The 16,522-nt window shown below is 45.7% G+C and overlaps 1 long non-coding RNA gene across 1 annotated transcript; it reads right to left on the reverse strand.

Moving 5' to 3' along the window:
• Positions 1-95: 95 nt before the first annotated feature.
• On the reverse strand, positions 96-15,877 carry LOC142013925 (uncharacterized). The gene is made up of 3 exons (XR_012645825.1): positions 15,775-15,877; positions 14,324-14,452; positions 96-127 (listed from the first exon to the last, which is right to left on the reverse strand). It is a non-coding gene; the product is annotated as an uncharacterized LOC142013925 (long non-coding RNA).
• Between the last annotated feature and the right edge of the window lie 645 nt (positions 15,878-16,522).

The raw sequence follows: 16,522 nt of genomic DNA on the forward strand, positions 1-16,522 counted from the left end.
TTCTCTTGGCAGAGCAGGCTCCACGTCAGCCTTGAAGGCACTAAACTTACACAAACAAGACCTCTTCTGTCTTCTTGTACATCTGGAACGGCGGCACGGTGATGGTTTTACCAGAATTAGCCACGTCCTAGGAAAGAGAGACAAACTTCTGTCAAATCACCTGTTACTATAGTGCTAGAGTCATCCAAGTACCTGCAAAGCTATAATTGTAATACTAACGAATGAGTGAGGCAAGAGAAATGCAGGAAATTTACTTGTAAGATAAAAAACCAGAAAATGCTGAGTGTACAGTATCGCTGAGCTATTATTTCGCAAGATAAAATCAAAGCACATGGTACACAGAATTATTACTCATGAGAACACCTTACAAAAGCAATCAGCAGGATGCCATCTGTACTTGCAATTCACACTGAAGACAAATAAGCTAGTGCTTTTGTAGATTTGTAGTTGAACAGTCATATTCACAGGGTCAGGCATAAGCACACAGTGGATGTAGATAGTTTGCTGGACAACATTTTCTTCCCTGTGGTGGGATGTATTCAGCCCATAAGCTCTCTTACTACTCTGCTGCTTGTATGACTGCTGTTAGAACTAAATGCTTCATAATTTTATCTTGACACTTGAGATGGCACAAGAGCTGGAAGGTGCTGATGAAATTATTTTCCAGTTCTTTGGATATGCTGATGAGAAAGTGTTCATATTTCACAGCTGTAGATGATTGTAGAAGTTGCTACAACATGGTAAATGAAATATCAGCTCCTTAAAAAAGAGGAAGTGGACTGCCCATCTTAATCCTTTATAACTATTTGGTATCTCTGCTACTCATGGGCCCGGTAGGTGAGCCTAGGGCTATGGGAGATGGGGTTGAAGCCCAGGCAGCCCCAGGAGACTGGAGGAACCACACTAAATGGGGGAGGCTTCTAGGGTCAGCATACGGGCAGAGCCAGCCAGGCAGTTTGGGAAGGCAATGCCTTCCCCTGCCTCTTATACCCAACACCCAGGCTGCTACTGGTTGGAGACTGTACACTATTTTTAGTAAAATGTTATGAACTTTGTTTGCTTTGGCTGGTAGCATGATCAGGAATCCAGGTTTATAAGGACAGCCCTGATATTGGGGGCCTTTTCTTCTATTGGTTCCTCTTACCCCCCACCCACCAGCATCTTGATTTTTCACACTCAATAGCTGGTAACCATATCTGTATCATCGAATCATAGAATACTAGGACTGGAAGGGACCTCAAGAGGCCATCGAGTCCAGCCCCCTGCCCCAATGGCAGGACCAAGTACTGTCTAAACCATGGGTGTCCAAACTTTTGGCTTGCCTGGGCCTCACTGAGTGAAGAGGAATTGTCTTGGGCCGCATATAAAATATATAATATAGTTAATGTATATAAATCACATAATAATGTTAAAAGTTTACGATTTTGTGGGGCCGCATTACTAGCTGTCCAGGGCTGCATGCGGCCCGCGGGCTGGACACGCCTGGTCTAAACCATCCCTGATAGATATCTGTCTAACCTGTTCTTAAATATCTCCAGAGATGGAGATTCCACAACCTCCCTTGGCAATTTATTCCACTGCTTGACCACCCTGACAGTTAGGAACTTTTTCCTAATGTCCAACCTAAACCTCCCTTGCTGCAGTTTAAGTCCATTGCCTCTTGTTCTATCCTCAGAGGCCAAAAAGAACAAGTTTTCTCCCTCCTCCTTATGACACCCTTTTAGATACCTGAAAACTGCTATCATGTCTCCCCTCAATCTTCTCTTTTCCAAGCTAAACAAGCCCAATTCTTTCAGCATTTCTTCATAGGTCACATTCTCTAGCCCTTTAATAATTTTTGTCGCTCTTTTCTGGACCCTCTCTAATTTCTCCACATCTTTCTTGAACTGCGGCGCCCAGAACTGGACACAATACTCAGCTGAGGCCTAACGAGTGCAGAGTAGAGCAAAAAAGGTGTAAAGTTGTGTAGCTGATTTACAGCAGCTGAGGATATGGCATTGCACCATCCAGAGCAAATAAAGGACTATGCTCTAAATTTAGGCATAACAGAGAATTAAAAATCCCAGGACACAGTTTGGTAAAATTTTAAAAAGCAGGCATGTTGTAATCTCTTCACTAGCTACATCAGTGTTGGTAATTCACAGTATCTGTATCAGGGAATTAGCCTTGAAGGTGATCTAGATGACACTGGTGCATCAGGAGTATCAGCAGTAATTGCATTGAAGTCCATGTCTGGTATGTACTTCCAAATCAGGATCGATTGGAAGTTCCAGATTTGAGAAAGCTGAGTCTGGTATTGGCTTTGCAAAACACAATCAGTCAGGTTTTTAAATTAAATTAATGACAAAAGCCAAAGGAATCTGAGTCAATTTTATTTGAATGACCAATATTTGGAGAGCAGGAAGCCATTTCACATAGGGGTTCTCTTTTGGCCCATTTCTAATCTATAATAAATCACAAGTTACTAATGTCCTCTGTGGAAATGGGATTACATCTCTTTCAGTCAGCGAGACTGACTTCTTAGGTCAGAAGGAGCTAATTATTAAATGCACATGGCTTTTTAGGATTACGGTCTAACTTTGTTGAACATTAAACACAGTGACCTGCTTTGAGATTTACTGAGGGTGAAACCCACATACTTATTACAGGTTGAACCTCTCTAGTCTGGCAGCCTTGGAACCTGTTCAGTGCCGACTGAGATAATTTGCTGGATCACAGGAGGTCAATATTGTCTAGCACATTACCAACACTACAGGGCTTCTAGAAGATATTTAGGGGTAAATTACAGCTAAATAACAGGACAGAACACAGAGAGCCAGTGGAGGCTGTAAACAAACTTTATGGGACCACGGGAAACTTGGCCACACCCATGATAAGTGGTTATCTGGCTAACTAAAATCATGCCGGATTAGAGATGTTGCTGGGCAAGAGGGTGCTTGATTGGAGAGCTTCAACTTGTAGTACACATGATATCAATGAGCTACAATATTAAACATAGCAGGAGTTTCAGATTAACTCTCAGCTCTAGTAAGAGCCAGAGAAGGGCTGTGTGATTTTCTCTGGCTATTGTATGTTGCATGGAATGATTCTGCTGTAATTACAGTACGATTAGAACCACTGGGTGTCCCTAATTGGTTTTAGTTTCCGCTTTGGGCTGGAAAGTGAACTCTGCTCGTGTCCTTAGTCTCCCTCCAGATGTGATGCCTCTTGGTCACTGCAGAAACAAATTGGCAGCACTGTGTTTGGAAGCTGCCTTTGCTGCTGCTGGTGTTGTACTTGTTACAGGGAGCAGACATTCAGGGGCTGGCGCTGGCTTCTCTGACAAGCACTAAATTCAAGACACTATGGTAGTTAACTCACACTTTACCCAGAAGCTCTGGAAGAATACTGGGAGCGATTGGAGGGGAGTCAGAACCAAAACCCTGGAGCCAAAGGCCCCTGACCTTTTGGGATTTGCTCCCAGATCTAAATGTCACCTTTGGCCACTATTTTTACACCTGGGTCCAGATCTAAACGCCCCCAGAGGCGTGCTGGCATTTGGAATCCACTGCCTGGCTCATAGCAGGTGTGTGTCGGTGGGTGAGAGAGTCGCTCTCCAGCAGATTACCAGAGACAGGCTGGGGGCAAGTCCTGGCCTAGCACATAGCCAGGACTGTGTGCTGTGGAGGACTGTGGAGTTTGCTCCAGGCCCTCATCCATCAGTACTTTATTAGGGTGGCCGTCGCCCCTGCGGTGCCTCCCTCGTCATTTCATTTGTCAGACTGTCCAGCCTGGCCATGCAGTCACAGTGCTATTGGTCAGAGACCCCACACCCACCTTTCCCTAGCTCAGCCCCCTCCCACCCGAAACCCAAATCCTGCACAGGGAGTGCCGTGGGGCACACCCTCTGCATAGACCTCTGGGATCCTGCCTCTCTCCCATGCAGAGGTTCCAGAACAGGACCCTGGAGTCCAGGCTCCGTGGGTTGAAAGAAAGTATTTACCTCCTCACGTTTACATAGGGGCTTTACATCTTCGGAGCAGTCTATGCAATTGTCTCACCCTCCTCTTCCTGCATTTTTAATTACAGGAATTATTGGTGCTAGCTCCTCTCCACTGACAGCGACAGCCTGACACCAGCAGAAAGCCGGAGTAAGTCAGAGCTGAATCAGTCCTTCCATTTCCCAGGAAATACTCGACTGTTCCAGGCAACTGGAGGCCCTTCAGGCTCTCTGATTTTATTAGCTGCTCATTCTATGCTCATAACTTGTGGGTCAAGCCTCTCATTAGGCTTTGCCTGATTAAAACAGTTGCTGAGCAACAAAGGAGCATGGCTGCAACACAGCCCTTATCCCCAGGGAGCCAATTAGAATAACAGTTTCAGGGGGGTGGAGGTATATTTAATTCTCCATCCTGTGACACTAGCCTGCTGTCCTCCTAGTAGGGATCACCACAGTCAGCCTTCAACCCTTCCTCACAGGTAATGATCCTGCCTGAAAGGTCACCCGGAGCAGCTTTCCAGGCCGTGGCCTCATGTTTTCCATAGGCATAACACTCACAGTGATTGGAAGAAGTCCTGATTTTAACATAAGCCCCTGTCACTGGCTTGCACCATTGTTTGTGGTGCTGTGAAGATGTCTCTTTTGCTTCCGCTGTTATGGAAATCAGGAGCAACATTATTCCCCTGTGCGAAAGCGAAAGATGGCAAGAAAAGCCCTAAGTTTTCAAAATATATTTAGCAGTTATCCTAGTGAGCAGGGAAATCCCTGATTGAGCAGAGGCGAGCAGGTGTCAGGGATCTCAATTAATAAAGGGTGACATAGCTCCTGAAAAGCCGCAAAACAGCCAGAGTACATGGGTGAATCTGGTCCCACATACTTATTACTCATTTGGGGCCAGACTCTGATTCTCCGAGTCATGGGAAATAGCTCCTCCCATCACAAGCAGGGTCCATGAAGCCAATATGGCTATTCACAGAGTGAAGATAAGGATCAGAATAGACCCCATGGCAATCCAGACTCCACCAGCTTTTTAATACAAAGGGGATGACATGCGATAAAGCATTCCCCAAAAAATTCCCTGTTGAATCCCCAGAGAACGTTTTTCTGTGCAAGCCATGGGGGCGTGAATCCATTTTCTTGAGTGTTCAACAAATACAGTAAACGCTGTAATCAGTATTGTGCATATTGAGAAGTGGAATCCAAAAACAAAATCCTGGCCTTCCTGGGTAAGCCTCGGCTGTGGCTACAGTGGTGAATTGCTGACAACCTCAGGGCAGCAGCCGTGCCATGAAAATGTAGCCTGAAAACGACATGTTTTGTTCTTGGCCTCTGTGCAGTGGAGTAAAGGAAATAGACCAGATTGGCCACCTAAGCAGCGCGCAGGGGGATAACAATGGTAAGACTCTCTGTGCAGAACAAGTATAGCACAGGCAGTGAAAGTGTCTGTACTCTGACCCATCAATGGACCTCAACTCTGTGTTTCAGGTTATGTCTATACAGCCGCTTTATTTAGAAATAAGCCATTCCAGAAGAGATTTTTTGGAACAGCTTATTTCAAAATAACACTGCTACACACAAAATGCATTTTGAAATGGCCCTCGGCTATTTCGAAATAGAGCGTCTACACACAGAGACTATTTGGAAACAGAGTCAGCGGACACACTATGGCTTATTTAGAAATAGGCTCTATTCCCTGTGTACACAGCCCTTATTCCAAAACAGCTATTTCAAAATAGGCGCTAGTCCTCCTGGAACTAAGTTTACCTTTTTCAAAATATCAGAGAGGGAGCTGTGTTAGTCTGTATCTTCAAAAACAAAAAGAAGTCCTGGGGCACCTTATAGACTAACAGATATTTTGGAGCATAAGCTTTCATGGGCAGCTGGCGCATCTGACAAAGTGGGTCTTTGTCCACGTAAGCTTATGCTCCAAAATATGTGTTAGCCTATAAGGTGCCCCAGGACTTCTTGTTGTTTATTTCAAAACAAGGCGTCTGCTATTTTAAAATTATTTCAAAACAGTGGTTGCGTTGTGTAGGGCTGGAGGGGTTACTCCTCAGAGCGCATCGCACCCAAAACAAAAACGTCTGCACAAAATATTTTAAGAGGCTGCAAGTTTTACATGTCAATAAATACATGCAGAGGCTCCAGTGTGGCAGCAGGAACACAGGCCACTGGCTCCATGAAGATGAGACACCGCCCTGCAGAACCCCCACTCTCAGGACACCAACTCAGCACCCCTTCCTGACACAGGCCGGTGGGAGGGGGCAGGGCAGGTTCAGCCAGGACGGGCCCAAGTGTGAAAGACCTCTGTGTGTGGAGATCCAGGTGGGGGTGAGGGGGTTCACTGTGGGCTAATCTGGGTGCAGGCAGCTCAATGGGCGGTATAAGATGCACAGAGGCTCATTGGAAAGGGAAAGGGCAGTGGGACTTTCCAGGAGTTTCCAGTTGAGATGGTTGGGGCTGGGCAGAGGAGCCTGCTGGGAGGGGATCTTAGTGGTGGGGTCTGAGTGCTGGGGAAGTGGGGCTTGCTGGGACGAGGGCCTGGGTGGAGCGAGTTGCGGATCAGTAGCATGGGGTCTGGCGGTGGGGGCTCAGTATGGCTCTGGTAGGGAAGTCATTAGGGTGAAAGTTTGAGTGCAGAGAATTCCGTGGGGGCTGTTTGGCAGTAGAGGAGGAGATCCAGGTGGAGGGATGAGGTTCAGTGGGGTAGGGTACCGGTATGGAGGACTAGGCAGGTTCTGGATGTGCTGGGGGAGGCTTGGCAGGGACGTCTGCGTATGGGCAATCCAGATGCATGGGATGGGTGGGGGAGCAGCTCCCCCTACAGTGACCCCTCCCCCTGCAGCTGAGGAACAATGGGGACAGGAAAGTTTCTGGGGTGTGTGTTTGACACAGTCCCAGCTGCTCCTTTTGGGGAAATGGAAATCCTGTCCTCTTCTTTCTACAGCCAGTTGGGACTAACAGCTGAGCCCAGCTCAGGGTAGGAGTCACTGGCTGGGGTTTTTCCAGTACTGCAGTGATTTACCCCTCTGCTGGCTGCTCTGGGTGCCTGCATTGCTAGGGAGTGGTGCATGACTGCTCTTGCAGCTTTCCTTTACTTCCCCGTCAGAAAGTCATTTTTCTGCGAGGAAGCAAAGAAATCTGCAGGGGACACAAATTCTGTACACACACAGTGTCACGGAATTGCCCCAGGAGTAGAAGGCAGAGCACAGAATCAGAGACTAGAAAGATGCTCTATTAGATTATCCTGTCCATTTCCCCAACAATGCAAGACTCCCTTAGAGGGAGGTGTTACAGTGTTGGCCAGGAATGCCCGACAGTCTCGGCTTAGAGGCTGTAATTGAGGAAAATGAAGTCGTTCTTTAAAGGAAAGTTGTCGTTCAGACTAGTATGGGTCTCAATATTTTTTTGAGAATAGTATTAAAAGCCTAAAGTGACAGACTTCAGTAATTTCCTTTGGCGGAGACTATTCTACAATTTGACAGACTTTTCTGTGCAAACACGTGTTCAGCATGAATTTTCACCTAACCCCACACCACTGCTCTTTGGCCATGTTGGCACAGCAGCTGAATGGCATGATCCACAATTCACACAGATGTACGTACGCTAGCTGTGCTCGAGCTAGCCCCTGAGCACAGCAGCATGTGGCCAGGGTGCATGAGCAGCAGCTCAAGAGAGCTGCCTGGGTACTTGCCTAGGGTCTCAGACAGGCTCATACTTTGGCAGCTAGCCCCTCCTGCTGGCTGTCCCAGTTAAGTCAGCTTGAGTAGAGGTCTGTGTGAACCTGGAATCACACCTCTCCACTGCTGTGTAGACGAGCCCTTTGCCCTTTCCCCGTGTAGTTCGGTCTTCATGTTGAGTTAGTCCATCACCTGTCTTCAGGAGACAACAATGATGCTAATGCAGCTATGGTCTTTGGGAAGGCTAGCAAGGAAATTGCTGGTCCAAGTGCAGAAAAAGCAGACTGAGCAGATCCACAGGAGCTTAAGACACCTCTTCAGTCAGTGCTGCAACGATACTTTTGTGTTTTCCAATCCAAGGCCCCTGACACGTTGCAGTAATGCAGCAGGGTTGGCGGCTGGTTTGTTTGCCTGCTGAGTCCCAGCTAATATCACAGCAGCTTGCTCATCTGGGACGCTGGGAGGATTTTGCAAGGTGCATGCCTGCTCATTGAGACCAGGACCGAGATGGTCAGCAATGCGCATGCACACACACACACACACACACGCACACACACACACACAGAGCTTTCATGTTGGACAACAGCAGCCAGTAGATTGGAATAAATATTGGAGAATGAACGCCTGGCTGAGATTTGAATGGGTGGCCTCAGTGTGAGCCTCCCTTATTATTTTTGTCTCTCACCGGCAGGTGCAAAAGCATGAAGGTTTGTCTTTTGGATGAGATGATGATTCTTAGCCTCAAAATTGAATTTACATCATGGCTTTTTAAACGTTACCACATCTTGCAGCAAAACCACCTATGGGCCTGATTTTGATTCATTAAGGTGTTTTCCACTCAGGTTATCACTTAAAGAGCTTTGCTGAAAGTCTATTGTTTCTAATGGGTTGAAACATTTGCCATCTAACTGTGCTGCTGATTTCCGGTATGATACATTTTCACTGTAGGTTATGAGAAACCTTGGGGTCCCTGCAGTCCTTAATGCACTTTCCTGGACCCCTTAATGCACAGCTAACACCAAGAGTCAGAGAAGCCCGGGCCAGGTTTCTGCAGTCAGATCTGTGTGAGAGAAACCCTGAGTCAGTTTGGAGCCTGACTTCAGTGGGGTTCTGCACAGACTTAGGGACTTTGTTCTACTATCCTTTTGCAGAAACAGGGCATGAAAACAGCCATACTGGGTCAGACCAAAGGTCCATCTAGCCCAGTATACTGTCTTCTGACAGTGGCCAATGCCAGTTGCCCCAGATGGAGTGAACGGAACAGGTAATCATCAAGCAATCCCTCTCCTCTCATCCATTTCCAGCCTCTTACAAACGGACTAGGGACACTATCCCTGCCCATCCTGGCTAATAGCAACCGATGGACCTAACCTCCATGAATTTATCTAGTTCTTTTTTGAACACTGTAACTGTCCTGGTCTTCACAACATTCTCCATTGACCCCAGTAGAGTTGCTCTGGATTCACAGCATCGTAACAAAGATCAGTCTCTGACCTTGTGGGTGTTTTCCTGTGCCAGGGCCAAACAACCTGAAGAGTGGTGGCAAATGCATGACAAACAAAATATTTGCTCTGCCGCAATCTTCTAGTGTTTAATGAGAAAAGTACACCTTAGCTCCAATTAACTTTCATTTCTGTTAATTAGACTGCACAAATATATTCATATGGGAAGCATCACACCAACGCAATACATAATATGCTCATGATAATATGGTGTTCAAAGCAACTCTTTTGTTTTCAAAATCCATGGTGCAATGATCTAAGGTTTGATAACACACAGGGCAAACCATTATGGAAATTGGATGTTGAAAAGCCCTACTCATAGCAATGGCATCACTGTTCCCATAGTAACTAGCATACTCCAAGACGAAAAAAGTGGAGGAAGAGATCAAAGGAGAAAAAATATGAATGAAATAATGCAGATATAATGTCAAAACAAAAAGACATGGCCTGCTGTGCTGGTAAGATTTCATGGCACATGTTTGAGAAAATCTGTGTAACTCATTCACAGCTCTTCCCTGTACGCATACTGTCGTGGCAAAAAATGCCTTACAGCTTTCCACAGCCTCAACCAAATAAGGAACTATATTCACTGCTACTGCAAACTGATGCAATTTCAAAATAGCTGCAGCCAATTGACATTGGCAGAGAATTTGACCCCAAATCTGTATTAGTACCGATAGCGTCACATTTTGCATTTCTGAAGCACGGTAGGAGTATTAACAGATTCAGTCTCACAACACTCACACAATGAAATGAATCAAGTGTTTTACGCCCCCCTGGAAATTTGTACAGTATGTTTAAGGGCCTTGATGAAGGCCATGTGACACATCTATGGCAGAAGTAGGATAAGAACTCAGATGAGCCCGGTGCCAAGCCTCAGGCTGTCACAGGCAGCTGAATCCTTTCACACCCTGTTTTGCACCAACTCAGTATATGGATCCATGAGCAAGTTCACAGTAATTGCATTTTCCACGTTTATAAATATTTTTGTCTTTGTGTTTTTCAAGGAACTAGGGGCTCACATCCTGCAGTCCTCATGCCAGCAAACTCCAACCAGAGAGAAGGTAGGGTGGCCAAGTAAGGAACGAGTAAAAAGCAGAGTAAAATCCAACACCAGGTTTTTGCCCAGTGAATGGAAACTCTGTGATCTCTTACTTTCGGCACAGGTGAGATTTTTCATGACCACAGTCCTCTAAATCCACTAATTCCAGTAGTGAATGCTCATCTCTCTCTCTCTCTCGCTCTCTCTCTCTGTATTTGTAGCACAAACATATTGGTAAATAACAAGATAAAAAGAAAATATTAGACTAGCATGGAGGTGGGGAGGGAGGCTGGGGGCCTATACAAGCCTTTTGGGTGGCCTCTACTGAGCATAGTAGAATCAGGGTTCAAACCTTGCATCCCTAGAGCTGCTTCCAAAGGACATTGAGTCAATGGCAAAACTTCCATTTGCTTTACTGGAATTTGGATCAGGCTTCTGGGCAATGTTCAAGCTAATGTTTTCACCCATGGGCGGAATAAATTTTGCTGTGTGCACCAAGGCCTGGGCGGATGTGCAGTGCCACTGGAAACACACGCTGCTGGTCATGGGCGCTCTGCTAGTCGGCTGAGTGGTATCAGAATCTCTCCTTGGTGGCCACCCAAGCGCTCAGCTTAGAGGGAACACTACTCTTGGAATGCAGAAAACTCCTATCACCTGGTGTTGAGTTACCTGTGTGAGGTAAGGCCAGGCCCTGAGCTTGTTTTTAATGCTACAGACGCCTTCTACTGAGCATTTCCATACAATTGGAAAGGGACCTGAGTCAGTGCCTTTGATAATTTCAAAGTAGCAGGGATGAAATCTTCTGATCAGCTGTCTAGATAACAGCCTATTCATTGCTTGCTCCCAGGCTTCCCCTTCGCCCTGACTAGGCAAGCTTTATTTTCATTTAAATCTTTTTTTACACTCCACCCAAACGACAGATCAGTATCCCTAGCTGGAAAATGAGGCTAACTGATGAACCTGGACTAGTCACAGGGAGAGAAATGAACTTCATAAATCACTCACATCGGTGTTACATGGTGGGAACTCCTGTGATCCCAATGGAGTTACACCTGCTGGAGGTCAGGGCCTACATTAGATCTTAAAGCCAATCATAAACATGCAATTCCAGCTACAACAGCTGTGTAGCTGGAATTGACTTATCTATGGCAGACATACTTGGTTGTCCTCACTGAGGGAGGTTGACAGGACACACTCTCCTATCAACCTTCCTTACTCCTTTCAAGATTGAGAAGTGCAGGGGTCAACTCTTGACCTGCTGATAATTCACTAGGTGTGCAAAATTGAGCCCCGGAAAATCAATCCTGACCAGGTTGATCTATCAGGTAGCGTAGATGTACCTGTCCTGAGGGCAAAGTCAGTTCCACAACCATAGATAAAGAGGATGAATGAGATGTGTTTGTTTCCAGAGGGCTATTATGAATGTAAAAGAGTACAGTGAGAAAACTCCTGGGCTCTTTTCTTCATTCAATGATAGTGACACACAAACAGACATGGCAAGTAGCTGACCCTTCGAATTTACACTGGGCAATTCAGATTGTTCCACAAAGGTTCCTCACTGCTGATTCACACATCTTCCACAAGGCAAATAACCACTTCTCTAACTTCACCTAAGAGGTATGTGAGAGCAATCCAGCTTAGTCACTGAGTAATTAAGAGTCTTTCCTGTACTATCTATGTAGAATTCTTGGAAATTTCATTTCTGCAGCAGGGACAGCTCAGGCCTGCCAGGGTTTTGGTAATAAGACTTTCTTGATCACATTTATTAATTCAGACAGCGAAATACACTGGAGATACCTTTAATCAGAGAGGTAGAAATGAGCTTTCGAGAAGTTGGGGCTGTTCAGCCCTTACGTTCAGTTCAGATTTCATCTAATTACATGTCATCCTGAATAGAAGAAGAATATATCAGAGCTGGGTCTATGCTGTAGCTCCCCCACCTAAAAATTTCCAGAAATATTCCTTGGAATTTAAAAAATGAATTGGTTTAATGCCCCTTTTGTATTACATTTCTCTAAATATTGAGGCAGTGGTGTTCTACTCACACAAACAGAAGAGGCCAACAGGAGCATCTGAGGACATGAAGGAGCAAGGCCCTAGGTACAGACCTACTTAACCAGCTCTGTTGGGCAGTGATAGACCAGCTATTGCAACCTACAAAGGCTGTGCCGTGGTCTCTTTCCTGCCAAAGATCTAGACTTCCTGTGAATGAGATGCAAATTGATGGCTGTACTGGGGAAAAGGGCCACTACTGATCCTGCCTAGCATCAGCAAGATGAAAGAGTTATTTGGGCAGCACCACTACAGAACCAACCGGAGAAGGAATTGGCAGTCAGTGACAGTGAAGAAAGGAGGAGGAGACATGCTGCACACCAAAACCAGAGGAGGTGGGGAAGCCTGTGATGACCAGAGGAAAAGGGTTAAAAGAAATTCAATGCATGAAGATGTACCTAGTTCAGTGGTGGGCAGTTTGTGGTTGATAAGCTGCAGGCAGACCATTGGGGTTCTATATGTGACCCATGAGACATTTTGTTTACTGTTGCCCATGCACAAGCTTGCCACATTTTGATGGTTTCCATTGACACGTTTTTTTTCTTATCAGTGTTGCTAAAAGCAACACGTAAAGCAAGGGCATGTGAGAGCCATGAATTCCCTCTGCATCCAGTCAAAGCATTGCTGAGGTTCAATCAGCTCGCCCCACAAATCAGTGATGAGCAGCCTAAGCTACTGAGTGGGCCACATGAGTGGCCCTGAATCATCTCCATGCGCTGCAACATCATTGAGCTTGCATACCCAGAATCTGCAGGGAGGGTACCAGTTGAACAGTAGCAGCACTTTGATGAGATACATGGAACTTATGACTCTCACAGTCAATGTAGTGTAAAATAGCACACACCTCACTTCATGTGCCCTTGTTTATGTGCACTTAGTTTTTTTCTACTGGTATTATTATGTTGTTATGGTTCAGTCAGCACGCCCTGCAAATTCGAGTTATGCAAGCACAGTTAGCAAAACCACCCTGTCTCGGGAGATCATTTTGGTTACAACACTCTTGCTATACTTCCTATCTTTCCTCTGCAGTGGAATAGATTGTTTCTGCCCCCCTTAATAACGACTCATTGAAAAACTGCCAGCTATCTTCCGTTGTTTTACCTCTTAGACTTACTTCCCCTGGGATCTTACCTATCATTTTCCTGAGTTTCATAAAGTCTGCCTTCTTGAAATCCATTATCTTGAAATTGCTGTTTTCCCGCTTGCAGTTCCTTAGAATCATGAACTCTTTCACCCTATCTGCCTTCCACTTCCAAATTCTCTACTAGTTCCTCCCTATTTGTAAAAATCAAATGAATTTCCAGCTATATGGGTCTGATTCTAAGTAAGGATGGTAAAATTACCACTCATGATTTAGAAAAGACAGAAATATTCACTACATATTTTTCTGTTCAATATCTGAAAAGAAGTGGGGTGATCTTCCAGTGATAAGGATATCTTTTTTTATGCTAGCAGTAACTAGAGAGGATGTTAAACAGCAGCTAAAGAAGTTAAGCAAGGCTATATCAAGTCAAAAGACTTAGGTGGTTTTTACCTCTGTCTACAGCAGCAATAAACCTGTAATTGGAATAGTAACAGAGAGGAAGCCATGCTAGTCTATACACTATCAAAACAAAAAGCAGTCAAGTAGCACTTTAAAGACTAGCAAATAAACTATTTTGCTAGTCTTTAAAGTGCTACTTGACTGCTTTTTGTTTTGTAATTGGAATACTATGTCTAATTTTGGTGACCACATGTCAAAGGGCTGTCAAAACTTTGGAAAAGGGTTCAGCAAAGAGCTACAAGAATGTCTTGAGAGGGGTATAACACAAGAACCTTATTTGAGGTTTGGAAAACATGAAAAAGTCAGACACCTGAGAAACGCAATTCTTTAATTTATCCATGAGTAGGTTAAGAGACAAGTTGATCACACTCTAAACAAATATCTATACCTGGGGAAGAGAAGTTTAATAGAAATAACAGAAACCGCCCCCCAGTGGTTCAAAACTGAAGTTAGACAAATTCAGACTAGAAAGGTGATATATTTTTTAAAAACCAGTGAGGTTAGTTAACCATTGGAAGGACTTACCTAGAGATATGGTGATTGGATATCTTCTGAAAGAGGTGCAGAAGTCAAGTGAAATTGGTCAGTGATGTTCTGTGGCCTATGTCATGCCACAAGTCAGACTAGATGAGTCTGGGCTCCAAATCTTTGGCTCTGTGGACATGGTGTGGAAAGGATATGCTAAATTTGCACACACGAAATAGTACACTGTACAGGGGCTGGGACGATACCTTTCATTGGGGAATCAATAAGGATCTCAATTATCTTATGTGTTACAAGGACAATTTCCCCACCTTTAATATTTGCATGGATGGCAGGCAACTCCCTTAACTTAATTTACACTTCTCAGAGGTGTCTCTCTTCCCCTCTTTTCTCTCCCCCCACCCTTTTAAATTTTTACATTTAGCTGATTCCTCAGTTTTTGCCTCAGTTCTGCTCCAGAATCTGACACAGTGGGTCTTTCCCACAAAAGCTCCTTACCTAATAAATAATATTGTTGGTCTTTAAGGTGCTGCAGAACTGCTTGGTTTTTTTATTGCTGTAGAGAAACAGATGGTGAACAAATTCTCAAAGTCCGGGTGGGAAAACTATGTCCGACTGGCTGAACCGGGCCTGCCAACCATTTCCTTCTGGACCACTAAAAGTCCTGTGGTGTAGTGGACCACTGAGGCAGACTTCCTGTATGTCATGGCCCTGGCTGTGCTGCCCCTAGCAAAGGCGTCTCTGCATGCCCTCTGTGGGGCGGGCAGCAGGCGGTGCCTGTGGGTGCTGACCTGCTGTCTTCCCTCCCACAAAGGGCATTCAGATACATGTTTGCCAGCAGTAAGTGGCCACTCTGAGTACTGTAGGGTCACCATGGCATAAGACAGTTTACCTACCTGAGTGCCCTGCTGTGCTGGGAGACACCTGTGGTAAGTGCCACCTGGCTGGGGCCAGAGCCTGCACCTTATGCCCCTTCTGACACCCCAACTCTCCTGCCCCTGGTTAGAATCCCCTCCTGCATGCAAACTCCCTCTCAGACCTCACATCCTTCTGACACCCCAACCTCTCTGCTCCAGTTAGAACTGCCTTCTGGAGCCCAAGCCCTCCCAGTCCATGCACCCCCTCCTGTACCCCAGTCCCCTGCCTGGAGCTCCCTCCTGCACTCCACTCCTTCCCAGACCCTCCACACCCCCTCCCTTAATACGACAGAAAAGCACATGCTGTGGCTCCTTACTAAAGGTCTTGGAGTGGCCTCCCTGTGCACATTATTACCTACCCCAGCTCTAAGCAGACTCCTGGCACAGGGACAATCCAATGAGGCAGGCCAGGAACTGATCACACCTTTCACAGGCAGGTCTGCACATGCTTGTGCAATTGCTGTATTAATGGGTTGGTTACAACAACTAAATTACAGAGCAGGAAATACAATTGCTGCATAAAAGATGAGACATGGCTTACTAACAGAACCGAAGGGCAGGGCTCCATAGACTCACCAGTAGAACTCTGTCCCAGCCAGGGAAAGGTTCTATCCCCGATGGTACCATCCGAGGCTGCTCCAGCAAGCTGCAGAAACAGATGATTAGGGCAGGATCCAAAGAAGTCATCAGGCAGGTCAGCAGGTAGAGAGCTGATCTGCAGGTGTGTCCCCCCTCTGTTTGTAGTCACTGTCCTCCAGTCATCCTCGCCACAGGGTTAGCCAGACTAACCTGTATACGTATAAGGCATAAGTGGCTAACATCTTGCTGACTTCTGCATTCAAAAATTCAGAAATCAGAAAGAAATGGTTGGCTCCGTGGTAAGAGGATGCCACCCATGTTTCTAAAGCAATGAGTAAAATCATGGCAGTTGCATAAATACTTTTTAAATTACCCAACTGCTTTTATTATGGCTTCAGCAATTATGCTCATGGCATTAAACAGGTTGGCTGCCATTGTATGTATGTGACCACAATATTTGTAACTGCACCTGCTGAGTATGGAAAAAGCAAGGCTATGTTTCACAGAGTGTCAAAGGGGACAAAAGTACAGCGCCTGGACACTGGGACACTTCCAACAGCTCGGTGCTCTGATGCCCCTCTCCAGAGCAGATGAAGGCATTGTCATCAGGCAAGATGGCCTGTATTCTCAATTACAGATGTCACCCACGAGCCACATTGTGGCTGGCCCTGCCCTAACCTGACTCCTCATTGCGTGGTTGCAGAATCAGGCTTTAATGGAAAAGCCAAAGGACAGTTGCAAGCTT

The sequence above is a fragment of the Carettochelys insculpta genome, chromosome 5 (genome assembly GCF_033958435.1).
Source record: "Carettochelys insculpta isolate YL-2023 chromosome 5, ASM3395843v1, whole genome shotgun sequence".
In the NCBI taxonomy this organism is placed as follows: domain Eukaryota; kingdom Metazoa; phylum Chordata; order Testudines; family Carettochelyidae; genus Carettochelys; species Carettochelys insculpta.